Raw genomic sequence first — 18,640 nt, 5'->3', positions numbered from 1 at the left:
CAACACAATAGACAGCAGAAGTTGTAGTGGTGATACACAGCTGCGTTTTAATTTTCTTCCTTTGAATAGCACCACTGCACTTCTGTGGTAGAAAGCGTCTTACGACAGTATATTATAAAATTCCTTGAAATTCTGAAATTGTCCCTTTAAAGCGAAGTATTGTACTAGGATGTATCTTTTCGATGTTTCCGTTTTGTTTCAAGCTCGATAAAAAAATCAGTCTATCATTGCGGGGTCAATGTCGGGTACTTTGGCAAGTAGACTTATTTCCTGGCGCCTGTTATGAAAGCGTAGCAGCAGGAGTCTGACTGCCGCTGCCCTTTTTTGTCACATGACTAATAAAGCTTGTTCCTCCTCCTCCAACAAAGTTCAGTGTCTGCCATGTTGGAGGGAAAACCCTTCCACCGTTATATTTATTCTCAGAGTCTTCGAAAACAAAACAACGAGCCAGAATGAATAGCCATTAGAAGTTATGCAGACGTGCATAACTACTTAATTAATGAAATAGAATAGACCCTGAACATCACGCGTCTGCCTATTACATGATGTACACACGAACTAAATTTCATTTCATGAAAAATTCTGAAATCCTATATAATGGCCTATGAGGAACGCCTAAGCTTTAGGCTCTGAAATTATATGAACTGCATGAGAGTTTGAAGTTGCTCCCTAGGTCTCAGCATACTTGAATGCTATTTGCAGTTTTAGAATTACAACGACGACGTCGCCTACACACAAGACATCATACGTAAAAGGCCTACCGGTCTTCGCTGGCGTCATGAGAGTAATGTAGACGTTGTCATGTGTTGTCCATACCGCGGCTGTATATGCTGTGCTCATCTGTACCATCTAGTTTGGAATAGGTCGGACTTCTACAAGGGACGCGACAACCTAGTCGACAAGCAAGGTTTTCCACTGATGGCGAGGAATTTCGTGCAGTAACCAGAGTCGGAGCTAACGGTACCTCGGAAGATATTGGGCAATACGCTATGATAACTGGCCTCTACAAAGCCTCACAATTTGATGTTTTTAGCCATAGCCCCTGCTTAATGGCTTAGGCTGTCAGGAATGTTTGCACTCAGGTGACGAAAACGATCCAGAAGGCTCTGCATGTCAGGGCTTTTCGAGATTTAGTGCTGACTAGGCGGTTTGCGGTTTTGGGGATTGCTTAATATTGAGCCAGCGCAAGAAATACAGGTACAGAAAACCTTTTCACCATTCCAGAGAAGACGTGCTTCTAGAAAACGGGCAGGGCTTTCTAGCCCACCTGATACTTGGGGTTTGAGATATTACCACGGAATAGAAGTACTTCTGGAGTGACCCTGCCGGGGGCCACGCACTGATGGCCGAAGCACCACCTGCGCCGTTTTGGTTTTAAGTCCGTTCAAGCTATCGCGATATCTGGAGTTTGAAAATGAAAAATTTTCATGCTGGACCGGTTTGGCGCCCAAAATGAATTTGTAATTTCGTCCTTGCGGCTAAAAAATACCGTTAACTACCTAACCAACACGAGGAAAACCACAAGAGATTGAAGACACCTGACGGCGCTGAAGGCACAAAGTGTTCAAGAGTGTGGAATACGTGAGTTTTCCATTTGCCGATAGGGCGAGGTAAATTCATTCTTCGTTCAATGTCCCCTAGCGATGGCTTACCTTGTTCGGAACGAAGCACGCATCCAGAATCGGCGCAGACATTCCACATAACCGGGTGTATCTCGACGCCAGCCCACCTGCGCGCGGAAACCAGTACTGCAGCGGACTGTTTGCAGTACTACCACTACGACAGTTACCGAGCCACAGTTTCAAAAGAGAACGCGATATAAAGTAAGAAGTGGTTATTTGTTTATCGGGGTTTAACGTCCCAAAGTGACTCAGGCTATGAGGGACGCCGTACTGAAAGGCTCCGGAAATATCGACCACCTAGGATTCCTTAACAAACTCTGACATCGCACAGTACACAAGTAGCGGTTGCTGTCATAAACGTGTAAAACATGCTACAGCAAGGAAACAACGCTCGCCGAAGTGGCATGTACCCACTGTGGCCAACCGTCTTCTTACCTGGAAGAGCTGTATCCGTGAGCCTGACGTGAGAGAGGAAGAGTTGCCTGCAGTGAACCGAAACACGGCGATCAATGGCGATTCAGACTACGTGCACCACGTGACACGCGAGTAACACTTTAGAAGAGGGAGGGGGGACCTCTCTGTCGGGGTTTTCTCTACACCTACTTTTTTAGGAACATCCCATTCTCAGCAATTCTAGACAAAATGATTTTTGAGCGGGAAATAATTTATGAACGCAATTTTTTAATATAATGAAATATTATCCGATAACAATGAATATATTCGCAGATCATCCGACAGCAGTCATGTATTTTATTTCGATTCACGTTTTTGTTATCGTCAAAAGCGTTCCCCGATGGTTCTCTGCGGCAGCCTTCACTGTTCGATGCGGTTGATAGAAACACTTTAAAAGATTTTGCTACATACCAAAATAATGGACCATTAACTTCAACAGTTCGATAAAAATGGCTTACAATTTTCTAATTTTCAAAATATTTGCACCAGAGAGCTCGACTTGCCACAACTAAATGCAGCACTCTTTATTCTTTATTCAGAAAGAATGAAGGTGCCACTGCTTGATTACTCGCATTGCTTCAGGACAATCAAAATGCTGGAGAGTTCACTTCATAATACCATTCCAGCGACTAAGGCTTAACTCTGTAGGCGCCCTTATGCTTCGGCTCGGCACGACTACTGCTTGCACTGTACGAGACATCCTGGAAGCTGCGGCTAAATGGCACAAGGACACTACCGCAAGGTATCCTGAACAAACTGAGGACAAGTCGGTTTCTAAGCTTCACTACCTCGATTCGAAAGATGAGTGCAGTGATGTCTCTGCAGAGCATGTAGGAGTCACCGAAGTGGTGAGATATCTAAGGCTTCTGAGCTGACAACAGGTCAGCAAAATTGTGGTTTGCCACTCAACCCGCTGAAAGTGTTAAATGCCTTTGTGGGACGGACTGAGCTATATGTGTGGAGTAACCAGTGTATGACTGTTGATTCTTCAAGGGCGGCTCCGGAGAAGCTCACGGATGAGGCTGTTTGCATAGCGTCATAAGCTCCAAAAAGGCATTTTTTCAGAGCTTCGACGATGGCACTACAGAGGGCAGGAATATATCAGTTGCCAGCGATCTCCTCTAAACTTCGTCGAAAGGACAATAAGATAAATTCTGTAATTTCACGAATTTCCAATTTACCATAACGAGAATTCAAAAGGTAAATGTCAATAAGATAAATTTTGTAATTTCACGAATTTCTACTTTACCATAACGAGAAATCAAAAGGTAAATGCCATAAAAGAATTCCCATTGCGCAGAAGACAGCAACCCAGAGATTTGCGCGACAAATGCAAAGAGCGCATCTTTCACTAGCAAAGATATCGACGTATATCTATGGCTCACACGGCGACATGCATGAAATGTAAGTCCCGCGAAGAGGCGGCTAATTCATTTTCTTCAGCCAGAGATCAGAATTCACTTCCGGTCCTTTATATATATTGTAAAATGTGGCGTTGACTTCTCTAAGCGACGCCTGTGCTATAAGTGACGTCGTACACTCGGCCTTTTATGTGAACAACTACATTCGCGGGCAAAATATCTACGACACATGAGCCAAAAATGAGTATGATCAAGACCACACTTGCGGATATGAAAGAAAAAATTAATTTCTTTAATCTATGGCAGCGAAATGATCTGGTCGTCGAAAAACTTGGCGCCTATGGGCCTAAGTAACCTTGCGAGTGGCCTAGAGACATTTGTCTCTGATATTACAAGGTAACGTACCTCACAGTTTTGTGCTTTTCGCCACAGGCATATTGGAGGCCGTTGCTTGCGCACAAGCAGTCACCCACGCGAGAAAAACACTGCTGGTGTTGCAAGAAGCGGACACTTTCAGCCCACTCGTTGCGTTCCCTGTGGAGAGGTGACATCAGAAAGGCGGTTAAGCAAACTTATTATAGAAGAAACATATGAACGAGGAACGGCGTAGTGAAGGGCTCCGGAAATTTCGACCACCTGCGCTTCTTTAATGTGCGTTTACATCGCACAGTGCACGGGGCCTCTAGCATTTCGCCTGCATCGAAATTCGACCACTGAGGCCGGGATCAAAATTGCTTCTTTCATGTCAGTCGCCGAGAGCAATAACTACGCATACATAACAACCGTTCTGGAGGTGCAATCGCGCTTACTTTGGGTAAACGACTTGTAGTAAGAAAAAAATGGAGTGTAAAGGGAAAAAGCCAATAAAATGTCACCATACGCGTCAAATTATAGCATGAGAATGTAAGTGGTTTAGCCGAGAGATGTCTTTTACAAGATGTAATTAGGGATGCGAAAATCGAGCCAGTCAAATATTTGACCGGGTGCACCTAAGATCAAGCAGGAATACCCTACTGCATTTCACCTAGGAGGTTAACCCAGGCTAACCCGGGGAAGGAATAAAGGAGGAATTGAAAGAAGAAAGGAAGAAAGAGCTGCCGTAGTGGAGGGCTCCGGAATATTTGTGACCACGTGGGGATCTTTACATGCACTGAAATCGTAAAGCACACGGGCTCCTTAGCGTTTCGCCTCCATAGAAACGCGGTCGCCACGGTCGGGGCAGAAACCGGGTACTCCGGATCAGCAGCCGACGGTTCATAGCGTTTTTCTTGGTACTTGCGCCAAGAGATATTTGCGAGAGCAAACATTAGGTGAACAATTTTAACATGGCTGATGAGTATGAATCGTACTTTAATCTGCAAAGCAGGGAAAGTTGTTGCCAGCTCTTTTTATTTTAAATTTTATCCCGTTTTATAAAGTTGTGCGGAAGAAATCTCCGTGCATCAAAGTCAAGAAGCAGTGAGACAAATGTCATAAAACTACCAGCAGAGCAAGTACTAAGGACCTTAAACGGGAGAGCAACAGAGCCTCTCGAGGACGACAATGTCGATGACCTCTCTGTAGTGAATTCTGAGAAATTGAGGTTTGTAGTGATCTGCAAAGGTACCTTAAAATCCGTACAGTTGTGTAAGCAAATATTTTGCTAGACGCACCTATCTGTCACAGTCTGGAGTTAAAAGGACTTTGGATATGAACTTTATGTATGTATACTTATATTTAAGAAAATGTGTTTTACAATGACTATAGCGTAGAATCACGGCGCTTGTCAAATTCGTGCGCTAACACGGATTCATTTATGTATATATTTCGCATCCTTTCCCAGTCATCCAATGATGTTCTTAAGTAGATTAAAGCCTCGAATAAAGCATCGTAATGAGTGCTTATTTCAAGCCTCTCGGTCTGGCAGCTTCTGCTGGAAGCGTCAAGAGAAGCTGCCAGTTATAGAAAATATATCGCGGTTATTTTACGTAGCTTCTGTTAACAAAAATATGATTTTATTGCATAAGTGGTAGTCGATGTGTTGTCAGTGCGACAGAGCTGTGGTCGAAAGCACTTATGAGGATTCACAAAATTTTAACAAAAGCTATGTGTGACAGCAACGTAGTTTGTCGCTGCTATAGGACGACGTCCTTCGCGTGTCCGCGTCTTGTATTATATCTCTGGTTTGAATGAAGTATTAATACTTCATAACCGCATTACAGACTTCAAAGGACAGGTATTTACATTACAGCAATGCATGGTGCAGAAGCATAGGTCGTTGAGGCTTTCATATCTCACTAACCAGTTTGGCGCATAATACACTGCGGTCAGGGCATGTGATATGTTATCGGAAAGGCTCCTCAAAAGCACTCAAAGTTAAGAAAAAGTAAAATCTCTTTATGCGATGCCTCTAATTTTAAATATGGAGCTCAAGCGCTACGCTGAAGCAGATACTGTCTGGCCAATTTTTCTCTGCACCGACCGGTCCCAAACAATGCACACTGCCACGAATACCGAGCAAGCACCGAAGAAGGAACGTGTGTATTGAATGCTAGCCAGCATGGTCAGGGAGAGAGCACTTTACAATACAGTGGCGCTTCACATTGTCTTCCAGACCATCGAGCGACGTTGGAACGAAGACTCAGACCTTGACTTGCACCTCATTTTATTTGTCGTTACTTATTAGGGTGGCAGCATTAAAGGCCCTGCTACTTAGAAAATCCGATGTTGGCGTAGGCGCTGTCGGCGTTGTGAGCGAGAAATCACGACCATGATTCTGTCTGGTGGTGTCCAGAGAGCAACCTAGGAGGCAGGTGGCCCACCTAAGTCCCGGGACCTTGCGCCGTCATGCAAACCTGCCCACAGGGACAGGTGGATGTTGATCATTGGTCGCTTGGGTAGAGCAACCTGGGTCGCACATGATCCTATGTTGGGAGCACCTGTCATCACAGGGCAGTGGCGCACCACTTAACCGCCACACCGGTGCGCCAGGAGGATTATGAGGACTCCCAGGGACCTATGTATGTAAAGTAGAGAACCTCTGCATATATAGAAATCAACCCATTACGCTATCGCGTCATACCTTTAAGGCGAAGCTGAAGTCTCCCCTCCATTTCCCCCCCCCCTCCTCCTTCCTTAGTTCTGCAAAGGTAAACAATGCTAGGGAGGCTGTGATGATAACTGCTGTAGATCGTCCTGAAAAAGAAATGACATTGATTGTACCGTCCTTGTTGTCTCCCCACATCAGATTGAGACCCAAAGAATTGAGCTGGAAAATTCAAGTAGGCAGCTCAGGGCTTCAGAAATTCAGACACAGTAGACAACAACTGGCCATTCAGCCGGATGCTTGGCAACATCATAGAGCTTCTGCTGCATGTAGTCAGCGACCTTCGCAGCTTTCCTGGTCCTCTTCCCGCTTTAACGTCGGGCAAGCCTGGGACGCAAGGTTCTTTTGTGTCAGGACTGTGTGATAAAAGCTGTCGTTCCTTTCGGCGGCTCCAAAGGTTTACAAGTGGGGACAGCTGGCATTATACGTCTTGCATATACAGCATTCAGCATGTGGGCGGAACCGCGTTGCGCTCACGTGGAGATGCCAGAAATAAGATGCGAATAATTAACACATGTTTTCGCACGTCTGCTTGGTTTGACTACGTTAAAACGCAATCATATTTTCTACTGTTTGGCTAGATACAAAGTTCCCCTCTAAACTTCCACCCATGCACTAACGATCGCTCACCTGCCCAGTGTGGTGAAATGAAGACCGAGAGGACCGTCTTCGTTGGGGAAGTGGTCCACACGCGACGCCAGTATTTCACCCGACAAGGGTGGCCTTCGAAGGAAGTCGACCTGCGCAAGGAAACGTTAGCGTACAGCTTAGCTAAAATACGAGAAGGTGAAATAAAATTGAGGTAAAACAGAGCGCGAGGCCTCCGGACACGAAGCGGCAAGCGTTACTTGAATTGCGAATTCCTCATTGCATGCAACGTCTATTTCAATGAAAGCACGAATAGCACGAATATCAGTAGAGAAATGCCGTCGAAACAGCAGCGACGCGTCTCAGTGAGTTGCTCAATTAGATTAGTAAGCTGCATACATTTGAGCGTTCATGTTCTTTCTCATTCAAAGCTGGGATGACAGCAAAGCGTGTATGGGTGCCAGGGCACGACAGACGTTCTTGGTGCGGTGCATTTCTATCACATATCTCTATTCAACTTCTGAACGCACAGACAATACCAAATCAATAAGCATGTAGTGGGCTTGCAACCACCCCATATTTTTATAATATGAACGCATCTAAACTACTTAAGCGGCATGTAACTGTAGCAGGTGCCTCTTCTGCAGCTTCTGTGGCGTGCAAAAAGACGTAGCATCACCGTGGCAGGAGAACCCCATAGAGAACGTATGGGGTACTATGCAAGCCAACCCCATGAGGCCCCACACTGGGAACGCCCAACCGGACTTCTGTGGGCAGCCATCAAGACCTAGTGGGGACAGGCTTCGCGATGATACAGTTGTCATCCGTTCCCTCCATGTGCCTATGTCGCGCGGTTTGGCGCATTTCTGCCACAACGTTGTCAATGCCAACACATGCAGCGCACATCTGACACCACCGCCACGTTGCTTAAAGCATGACAGAGGTGTCCACCGTCCCAAGGGACCAGTTATGCGCGTTTATTTTGCTTTTAAAGCTCCCGCTCTGTATTGGTATCGGCACAGCTGCAGCTCGGCGACGTCAGGTACTTGTGAAACACGCCGAACAAGCTGCGGAAGGAAGTAGTAAATTTTCGCTTTAAAAACCATGAGGAAAGAAGGAGGGATCAGACGCAGCAGCTCGTCACCAATCGCAAGTGTAATAAGTTCGAATATACTTCAGCAGCACATTCACACACTGCATCGCCATTGTATCAACTGCGCCGCAACGCTGGTGGCGTGCCTTATACGCTTCCAGCGTATGCAGCGCTTTTGCCGCGTAGGTGTCAGCTGCGACGCAGACGCATCAGCCGGTCTCGCTGTCCCACCCGAGGACATCTGGTGTACCAGGTGAGGAACGCCACCAGCGTTGCGCCGCAGTTGATACACTGGCGATGCAGTGTGTGAATGTGCTGCTGAAGTATATTCGAACGTATCGGTGACTTGCGATTGGTGACGAACTGCTGCGACTTATCTCTCCTTCTCTCTCCTCAGGGTTTTTAAACGAAACGACCAGCAGCAGTGGTCTGAAATAATGTGGATTAGCTCAACTAAACCAGGATATACAAAACGAAAGATGTCGGCGTTAACTGTGTTCATTGGCGTTGGCGTTGGCAATGTTCTAAATGGCGATATCTTTGCGCAAAGGAAGGGTGCATAACTGGCTCCCTGGATATGTGGACGCCTCATTCCTGCTTTGATACATGTGGCGGTGGTGAGAGTAATGTGGACTGAATGCATTAGCGCTGACAGCGTTGCGGTGGACACGCGGAACTGCAGCAATAGGTGCAAGCCACCTCTCAGGGTGGCAGGGAGGGCGCGCTGCTTATCGAGTGCGCGGAACGCAATCAAAGCAGTTTTTTTCAGTTGGGAACCAATGCCACGTACATAAAAGCGAGACTGAGGTCTTCACTGACCCACGGAGCTGGTTGTGCGCCCTTGAACTCTATGAACGGCGTCGGCTCACTTGTTTTGTTTGATTTTTAAAGAAAGGAAATGGCACAGTAACTGTCTCACCGACCTCACTGGACACCCGAACCACGCCTTAAGGGAAGGAATAAAGGGGGAGAGAAAGAAGTAAGAAAAATTTGAAAATTGAAAGTTGGATTTTGAGGAAAGGCGCAGGCGCTGCGCAGGGCCAGAACATCTGTGGCTCGGTGGTACTAGTGGTGCATGCGCAGTAGTGACAAGGGAGTGCGCGCGCGAGGCAGAGATATATCCGCGGCGAGGCGCGCGTTGTGATGTAATGTGCCTCCCTTGAAGCACAGCCACAATGAAATCGTAAGTTCGCAGCCAGTGAAGCTTTCGCTTTAAGCGGCTACAAAGGAGAACTTTCTCAGAAAATTCGTAGTTAAAGAAAATTCTTCCTGTTCCGTGCTTGGAAGCAGGGACCACAGCTACACCGTATCAGTCGCTCTACAAACTGAGCTAGCCGGGACGGCAAGCTTTAGATAGTGAGAGAGCGAATTGATCAATAACTCAAACTGGGAACAGTGTTGGTCAAATGTTTAGGGTAATCCCCAAAGCCGGATTATATTTGTAATAACGAAGTAATTCCTCATTGATATCCACCCGAGCGCAGCGCTGCATAGGCAAGGGATACAGGTTTTATTTACAGATACTTCGTACTTAACGATAAATTCGTCCTCGTGCGGGCTTCGAAGCCGGCACCACCGCTTCACCGGAGCAGCCGCTCTACCAACTGAGCTAACCGGGACGGCAAGGCTATGGTAGGGCGAGAGCGAATTGATCAATAACTCGTAGTGGGAACAGTGTTTCTCAAATGTATAGGCCAAGCACAACGCTCCCAATAAAAACCCGGGACATAGTTACGTCACGCGCGAAGTAACTTCATGTAATCCGATTGTGCTGCAAGTAGGAAAACAACTCGGCAGGCTATAGGAAGAGTGAGTTCATTTTCACAGGTTCAAAGTCCGTTCATGTGCCTGGAACCTGAGCAAAAGGAGGGTGTGGTATTTCGCGTGTATCGAAAGAGGAACGCAGTAGTCGAAATAATAGGGAGTTAAGTGTAGCGCGATCCGCAAACGTGAACCGCTTACGCTGGGCACCACTGCGCGCGAGTAGAACGTCAGGAGGGCGGTAGATGGCGCCACGTTCCCGTCCGCTGCGTACATGCCTGCAGCCTCGAAACCAATCAGCGCGTGTGTAGTGGTGCCCAGAGGAAGCGGATGACGGTAGCGGATCGCGTATCGCGCTATGCTGTGACTCTCATGCAACAAACAACTTCCGGTCGGCCGGACACCGAGCATGACGTCGAGCCACCACTGGCGATTTCCTTGCGTGCAGAAGGAAGCATCACTCACTCAACCCTCGAGGTCACCGGTCGCCGTGCCGGAGGCGTCCACACGCGACGCAGGCATTTCAGGCAACCCGGTGGTCTTCAGATGTGGTCGCTGCGTGCAAGTAGGCGCGTGTGAAGGCAATGGAGGTGGACTGCGTTAGGAAAGCGGCACGCATCGTACCTCGGTACGTGCACATGTGGAAAGCAGTGCGTCTAAAAGACTATGAAGGAATTCGAGAATTAAAATTTTCTGATTTGCGTGACTATAATGTTTCCCTTCTATTAAACAGTATATTAAAACTAATTCTCCTCTCCCATTCAGCTTAGTCATTTTGCCTGTTCGGAAAGCAAGACATACTGCTAACGGTAATTTTATCTTTCCAATTCGTAACAATATATACGGTGATAGATCAATTGAGTTCATTCCTACGATGGTCTGTAATCCATTGCCAATGCAAATAAATCTTTAGAGAAATTTTAAGCTCTCTTCGAAGGTATATTGCCTGCACGAGCAAGTAAGGACAAGATTTCGCTATATACGTTTTGTTTGAATTCATCATGTGCATTTCGTTCAAATGTTGTTTCGCACGTTACTCATGTCGCTTCCCAAATGCTTTGTTTCGTATTCGACTCAGCATAGGATGATTTCGTGTTGATTCGCGGTTTGTATCGTGTTTAAATCTTAGTTTACACAATTCATAATTCGGCTCCTCAAATGTCTTATTTTGTATTGCACCGGATACTACCCATGTAGGCTATCGGTCCAAATATTTTGTACAAGTTTTGCTTGAATGAGCTAACAAAGCTTCCTTTGAATTGTATTGACGAACATAAAAGGCAACAAATCGGCTTTAACTAACGCCGTTTTGTTCTTGAAAATAGGATTACAACTAGTCTCGACAAATTGAAATACAAATGAACAAACAGAGGAGAGAAGAGAGAAAGTAATTTATTGAAAGGAAAGATGGTGAGACAGAGGAAAGAATATATGAATGGCGGAGGGGCAGACAGACCCCGTTTCTTCTAATCCTCCGGGTGCAAATGATTATTTTAAAAACAAGTTGCATTGTGCATTTTCCCACTGCTGTTCCTTTCATTTTCTTTGCGAACATGCACTCAATACGCCAGCCTTATCCTATGCAAACCAACTTCAGTACGTTCAAGAGTCACCCTAGCTTTGACAGGCGCAGCAGATCGCCTTTATAGGGAAAACGGGCGTCCCCTATCTAACTCAAGTGGCAATGGAAGACACTACTTCGCAGCCAGTGAATCGACCCCTGACTGCTCTACAACAAAGAACTGCCCCGTCTGACTCCGCTGTGACCGGCTATACAGACTCGCGGGAAGCTCCTTCTCGCCCTTCAGTCTCATCCCTGTTGTTTCCCTTCTGACTCTTCGTTACTGTCGCTCGCCAAGCGCTTTTATGGATTACGAAAATGTTTCTGCGCGGGAGTCAAAGCATGATCTTCATAAGCGTTGTCCTAGTACGCAACCACTTCACAAGTCTGCTGAAATAGACCGATTTTTTGGCTACACGTGACGCCACACGAGCCCTGCTTGTAGATTAGCATAACGATAAGCTCTCGCCAACCGTGACGACGGAATGCTTTCTAGTAAGACTAATTATGAAAAACTAAAAAAACCGTGGTAGAGCGGGGGGCATTTTAAGGCACGTGATGAAGAATTTATGCTGCTATTACACATTCGTGGTAATGCGGAATATGGTCGCTAGCGGCTTTTATGCTGTGCTCTTGCGAATCATTCTCATCGGATGATGTTTTGGAATTTATGATTCAGCTAGTCCATCAGGCTGGGTTACAAAAATGAAGACCTGCTACTCCAGGCAGATGATTTTATTCGGTTTATAAGGTTCAACGCCCCAAGGCGACTCAGGGTATGAGGAAGGTCGAAATGGAGGGCTCCGGATAACTTAGATCACCTGGGCTTTTTCAATATGCGACATCGCACAGTACACGTGCATCTAGAATTTCGCCGTCATCGAAATGCGAGCACCGCGGCCAGGATCCAACCTGCGTCTGTCGGGTTAGCAGATGAGCACGAGAACCACCGAGCCACAGCGGCGGCCCCAGGCAGATGATTTTTAGCGTTCTGGCGCTGTTAATTGCCGCGTTCTTCCCGACCACTAGTACTTGAGGATCCCCACCCCCCTTCCACGTCTTTCACGGAAGTATTGGAATTCGCACACCCTCACCACGGGAGTTCGCACGCGGTTTACGCTTCGTTTAAACCCACTGCCCCGGCAACGAACGTTCACCCTGAAGCGAAGGCTCTTGCCTCCTTCACCGCTCTTCTCGCTTGCGAGCTATGGTCGCTCGTTAAGTCGCTGCGTCCTTCACCCGAGCTGCAGCACAACGCTGTTGCTCCATGCGACTGACTCGAGTTTCACCCACATGCAAACTAAGGAACCATCAGTCTAACGTGAGTGCTCCTCGGCAATGAATAGCTGGCAATGTTCCTGGCAATGTTGCCAGCCAACCGCACCACCCGAACACATATTGCCACAGTGTTAGCCATTTAGGAAGGAAGGAAGGAAGGAAGGAAGGAAGGAAGGAAGGAAGGCCTCAGACGTTGCTGGCACATACCCACTACGGGAGAGTGGCCAAAGATACAGACGGTTATTTACTGGATACAGGAAAGTTTTGACGGGAAAAGGAGTGGTAATGGTATGTAGTCTGATAGATTGGAAGAGGGAAGGAAAGGGGTCCAGTTAACTTGGAGATCGAAGACGGGACAATTGCTTAATGTGCATAATAGTACACAATGCCTGTAATGTTGCAATGTCGTACTGACTAAGGGCGGGGAAATGAAATTAGAATGGGAGTCGCTGCGTTTCTTGAAGAAAATTTTGCACAGCAGAGCGCACACTCCTGTCGCTTCGTCCAAGCAAAGAAGCGCCAAAGGAAAGAACAACCGCGGAAGACACAGGCAAGCCCAGTTGATGAAATGGAATTTGCAAAAGACGCTTCCTCAAATGAGAAAATCGGCTGCAGAACAGCAGGAAGTGATCTATTGTCTCAGGTTCGGCACAAAAAGGGCACAGTGGGGAAGCTGCCAGGCCAGATCTGTGAAGGTAGAAATTTAGAAGGGGAACCCGGCAACGCAAGCGCGTGAAAGAGACCTCTAGTCTGCGTGAGCGCCAGTCTTTGCTACTCCAAGGATGCAGAAGAAGCTGATATTCGGGAGATGATGTAAGAGCCGAGGCAGCATTCCTAAATATTGTGTAGCTGCGAAACCTCACCGCTGCTGTATATGCACACGATGGCAGGACATCAACAATTGGGCCGCTGAGAGAGGCTCTTGCTAAGAAATCTGCAACCTCATTTAAGTGAAAGCCCATGTGACCGGGTACCCAAAGCAACCTTACCGAATTTAGATGGAGCAAAATCAGGAACTTAAAGAGGGGTAATGGCCGAGAGTCAGTGGGTAAGGATAAGGAAGAGCAAATGGGCAGAGAGTCTGTCATAACCACGACCAGGGAAATGGTAGATTCTAATTTTCGTAAGGCTAAGATTACTGCTAATAATTCAGCCAGAAAAACTGGAGTGAAGTCAGGAAGACGGAGAGAAGAAGACCAATCCAGTGAAAGCGAAAAAATTCCCACACCTGCCTTTTCGCGATCCTGCGAGGCATCGGTAGCAATAAGAACATGAGAGGGAAAGGACCTTAGGTGGTCTTGCAATAGACCCTGAAGAAGCGGGAAGGGCTGCAGCTTTGCATTCGATGGGAAAATGTCATCGAATTCAATGTTGACAGATGAGGGGTTGCTATATATTTGGCAGACATCTGTGAAATGAATATTTATGCGATCAAGGAGGGACTGCACGTAACATATCTGCGGGGTATGAAATCGAGACCAGGCAGCACAAAAAAAGGCGGAAGGTTGATTAAGAAATATTATACTGGAAGCGTGAAGAGGTGAATCGCACAATTTCAAGAATGTTTGAACTGTTAAAAGGCGAAACCTAGCTGATAACGAAGGCATTCGCGCCTCAAAGTGCAGAACAGCATTGGCGGTATATTTTGGAAGCCCCAGACGAAGGCGCAACGCCTGACGCTCCAAAAGCACAAGAGGGCGAAGTTTATAGGCAGGAGCTCCTGAGAATAAAACACACCCGAACTCCAAAATTGGGCGGACGTACATTTTATAAATCTTCAGAAGCGTATGCCTTCTCATGCCTGACCTAGCACTACAAAGCCTGCGCAGGATGCCAATGGCCCGAACACCTTTTGCAGAAACTTGCTCAATATGTGGCCGCAAGGAGAGAGTAGAGTCGTATATTACACCGAGATACTTCACCGTCTGAACTTGAGGTATTATGTTATTTCTATAGACCAAGCCGATATTTACAGGAACAGAAACTGGAAATACTAACAATGTGCATTTCTTCACATTAAGTGACAGATGAATTCTTCCTAGCCAGTTGTCAAGAACATTGAGGTAATTTTGCAGGGTTCGATAAAGAGTGTGAATGTCACCTGCTGATGCAAAAAATGCAATATCGTTGGCGTAGACATAAGTTTTCACATTTTGAATGCATGGAATTGACCTTAGAAAAATGTTAAAAAGAACTGGTGAGAGAACTGATCCTTGCGGAACACCTCTTGTCTGTGGAAATCTCCTTGAGGAAACACCATTTTGGCAGCAGTAAAATTCTCTATTTTCCAAAAAACAGAAATCCAGGCTACAAAATAGCTTGGGAAGTTGAGTTCCTGTAATCTTAGTAAAAGAGTCGTGTGCTCCACGCTGTCGTATGCTTTACTGACATCCAAGGTGACAAGCGCAGTAAACTTTTTTCTATTGCGAGCTAATTTAATACGACTGTCAAGGTCAGTATGAGCACACCAAATTGAACAACCTGGCCTGAAACCAATTTGGCATGGATTCAATACAGCATTTTCTGAAATGAATGACATGACACAGCTGAGAAGGACCCTTTCCACTAATTTCACTAGGTTCGATGTTAACGAAATAGGGCGTATATTGTCTAAAGTTAAGCCCTCCCCTTGCTTTCTAAGCAATGGAACTATTTCAGCAAGACGCCACTCATGCGGTATCCAAGGACCTTTAATAGAATGGTTAATTAGAGCCAACAGGTCTGCAGGAGATTCATTGAACAAAATTTTGATCATAGAGGAAGTGACCTTATCGGGGCCAGGAGCCGCTGGGGATAAGCGCAAAACAATTTGCGACAGCTCAGGCATAGAGACCTCAGTGAAATCACTTGAGGTGCATGTGAATATAGTAAGAGAAGGTAAAGCAGATGTAAAGCGAAGCTCTAGGCCACACGCAATATCTTCTAAGGCCTTTGCGATGTCAGCAGGGGACTGAACGAGGGATTCAATGTTGGCAGTCGGAGGAATCACCTTGTTGCGCCTCATGAAATTAACCAAAGCTCGTTTACTTCCTGATTGGGAAAGGAAATCATAATGATTTGTATTATACTCCTCCTTTGCACGGGCGACAGTGCGCTCAAATGTTGCTGCAACATACTTATAATCCAGCCAATTTTTGGGCATTGATTGATGAGAAGTTTCTTCTAAGCTGCTTTCCGTCGTCTATATGCACGCGTGCACTCAGCATTCCACCAATTGTTCGCGATTGCACCCTTTGTTCTCTTAACAAAAAATTCAGACTTTTGCCTTGCATGGTCCAGTACTGAGCATAGATGTGCAGCCTTGCTTTCGGCACTTCTCTGAGCGCGAGTGTCTGAAGTGATTTGGAGGGCTGATTTTAGCGTGTCTTTAAACCAATTGTAATTTATTAACGTGCGCTGATGTCGCTCAGGAAGAGTTAATTTACACGCAAACTTGAAACTAAACGGTAGATGATCACTGTTTGTTGCACAGTCAACAGGCGCCCAAGACATAACAGAGACTCCTGGGGAGGAAAAAGTTAAATCCAAGGCACAGCGGCATTGACTGCGAACAAACGTAGGCAATCCGGAATTGTTGCAGATCTAGTTATTGCCAGAAGCCCAATCAAAGAGTCTAGAACCAAAGCTGTCTGCTTTAAACCCGCAAGTCACATGGTGCGCCAGTAGTCATTTACTGGCGCTGCCATGCGGGGGGACAGCACCCGCTGGTCTTCTTTGTCTTCCCCGGCTCGTCCGTTCGTTCGCTGAGTGTGTCAGCTTGGCTATTCCTAGTGTGCCCTTCTGCCCCTTCTGCCGGCTTTCGGTGACATTCTGTTGCAGGTGCTGGGCGATTTTGCCAATGCACGAAGAGCTCCCGGGAGCCTCCGACGACGCCCAGCTACACCCAGTGGACACGACACCTGTTCACAAGGCAAGCCGACGCTTACGAGGCTTACATCATGAGTTACGACCCCTGACGGCACGACCTCGCGCAATGACGTCAACTTCGACAACTCAGAGCACCCACAATGCCGTCAGTTTCCCCACCGCTGCCTCTTCATGCGCCTCGCACTCCCACGTCGTTTCGTGGCGACAAGTTCCAGGCCGTGGAAGACTGGTTGCCCAGCTACGACCGAGTCACTGCGTTAAATCTGTGGGACGAGGACCGCAAGCTACGCAATGTCTATTTTGCCCTGGAAGACTCCGCCAAGACGGGGTTTGAAAACCACGAATCCGCTATCCACACCTGGCAAGACTTCAGGCAACAGTTTCTCGAGACCTTCGGCAGCAACGAACGGAAGGAGCGAGCTGAAGTCGCCCTGCAGTCCTGAGCGCAGCGGCCAAATGAGCTTCGCCGTGTTCGTAGAAGACATGACGCGGGTCCTCAACCGCGCAGATCCATGTCGGGAACGAAGAAGATAAGTCATCTTATGCGAGGAGTGAAAGAGCAGCTTTTCGTAGGACTTGTGCGTGACCCTCCTAGCACAGTGGCTGACTTTTCTCGGGAGGCATGGAGAGCGGCTTGCAGCATAGGTTCGAGCATTACGGCCGTCCGGCGACTATAACTGCTATGGACGCCAACATGCCGCTGCTTGGAACCGAGAGTGAGGCGCTCCGTGAGTTTCTCGGGAGCATTGTGCGCGAGGAGCTACAGACGCTTCGCCCTGTCGAGCAACACCCGGCCGTCGGAGCCATCTCGGATGTCATTCGCGACGAAGTCCGTCGAGCGGTTCAGTCAATGGCCTGTCCCCAGCCGCTGGCCGAGCCGTATATCATGGCGTACAGTGAAGCGTTGCGCAGCTCTGCGTCAGCACCACCGGCGTTTTGCTTCCCTGCTCCTTCTGTGCCGCATCAACGCTTTTCGACTTCGCCTAACCTCTCCGACGCACGACCACTCCTCAGAAAAGCAAACGCGTGGCGCACATCGAACAACCGGACCCTGTGCTTCCACTGCGATGAAGTGGGCCACATATTGGGCCACTGCCCGTATCGTCGGATGGGCCTGCGAGGGTTTTCACCAGACGCACCCCGGCCACGCTTTGGTGAACGACCCCGTGACATCGAGCAGTACCTGTCAGACAGAGTCCCCCCTGCGCCTTCGGCTCAGCGCCCGTCCAGGTCGCCGTCGCCCCGTCGGTTCTCTTCCCCAGGTCGCCAGCCGTCCATCCGGCAGTCCCTAGTCCCCGCCGGGAAAGCTGAAAACGGCGACCTCTGGGGTTAGGGCCGCCGTTGCTCCGCAATTCGAAGAAGATCCCCCGCTCACCGACTTGACCCTTCAACCCGGTCTTCCAGCTGCTCCGACTCCCTTCCGACGCCCAGAACAGCCTCTGTTCGACGCCCCATTTCTACGAACACCTCAACCCTCCTCTCCGGAACCCTCCACTGCGCGCATTCCAGAAAATGAGGTTGTTTCAGCCGAAATACCAGTACTCGCTGACAACCACCATGTGACTGCCCTCTTCGATACCGGCGCAGATTTCTCAGTTATGAGTCGCGGTCTTGCTACCCTCTTGCGAAAAGTGCTGACAACCTGGGACGGAACACAAATTCGGACCGCTGGCAGTCACGTGGTGATGCCGCTCGGAGTCTGCACCGCTAGGATCGAGATTCGCGATATCATCTTCACTGGTAGCTTCGCTGTGCTGGCTGAGTTCTCCATGGACCTCATCCTCGGTCTCGATTTTATTCGCGAAAATGGGGCTGTCATCGACCTCTGCGAAGACATGGTGACATTCTCCGCCCCATGCACCGTAGCCGACGACAGTGCGCCAGGAAGACCCATTTTTCGCGTCTCCAGCGACCACGTCACTTTACCACCCCGTGCCAGCTTATTTGTTACGGTGGACTGCGACAACCCAC

General features: G+C 47.8%; 1 long non-coding RNA gene across 1 annotated transcript; it reads right to left on the bottom strand.

Moving 5' to 3' along the window:
- Window positions 1-1,649: 1,649 nt before the first annotated feature.
- Window positions 1,650-3,962, bottom strand: LOC144100861 (uncharacterized). The gene is made up of 3 exons (XR_013307874.1): window positions 3,842-3,962; window positions 2,058-2,104; window positions 1,650-1,729 (listed from the first exon to the last, which is right to left on the bottom strand). It is a non-coding gene; the product is annotated as an uncharacterized LOC144100861 (long non-coding RNA).
- Between the last annotated feature and the right edge of the window lie 14,678 nt (window positions 3,963-18,640).

This window comes from Amblyomma americanum, chromosome 8 (assembly GCF_052857255.1).
Source record: "Amblyomma americanum isolate KBUSLIRL-KWMA chromosome 8, ASM5285725v1, whole genome shotgun sequence".
In the NCBI taxonomy this organism is placed as follows: Eukaryota; Metazoa; Arthropoda; class Arachnida; order Ixodida; family Ixodidae; genus Amblyomma; species Amblyomma americanum.
This window is presented reverse-complemented; position numbering and strand designations above follow the sequence as displayed.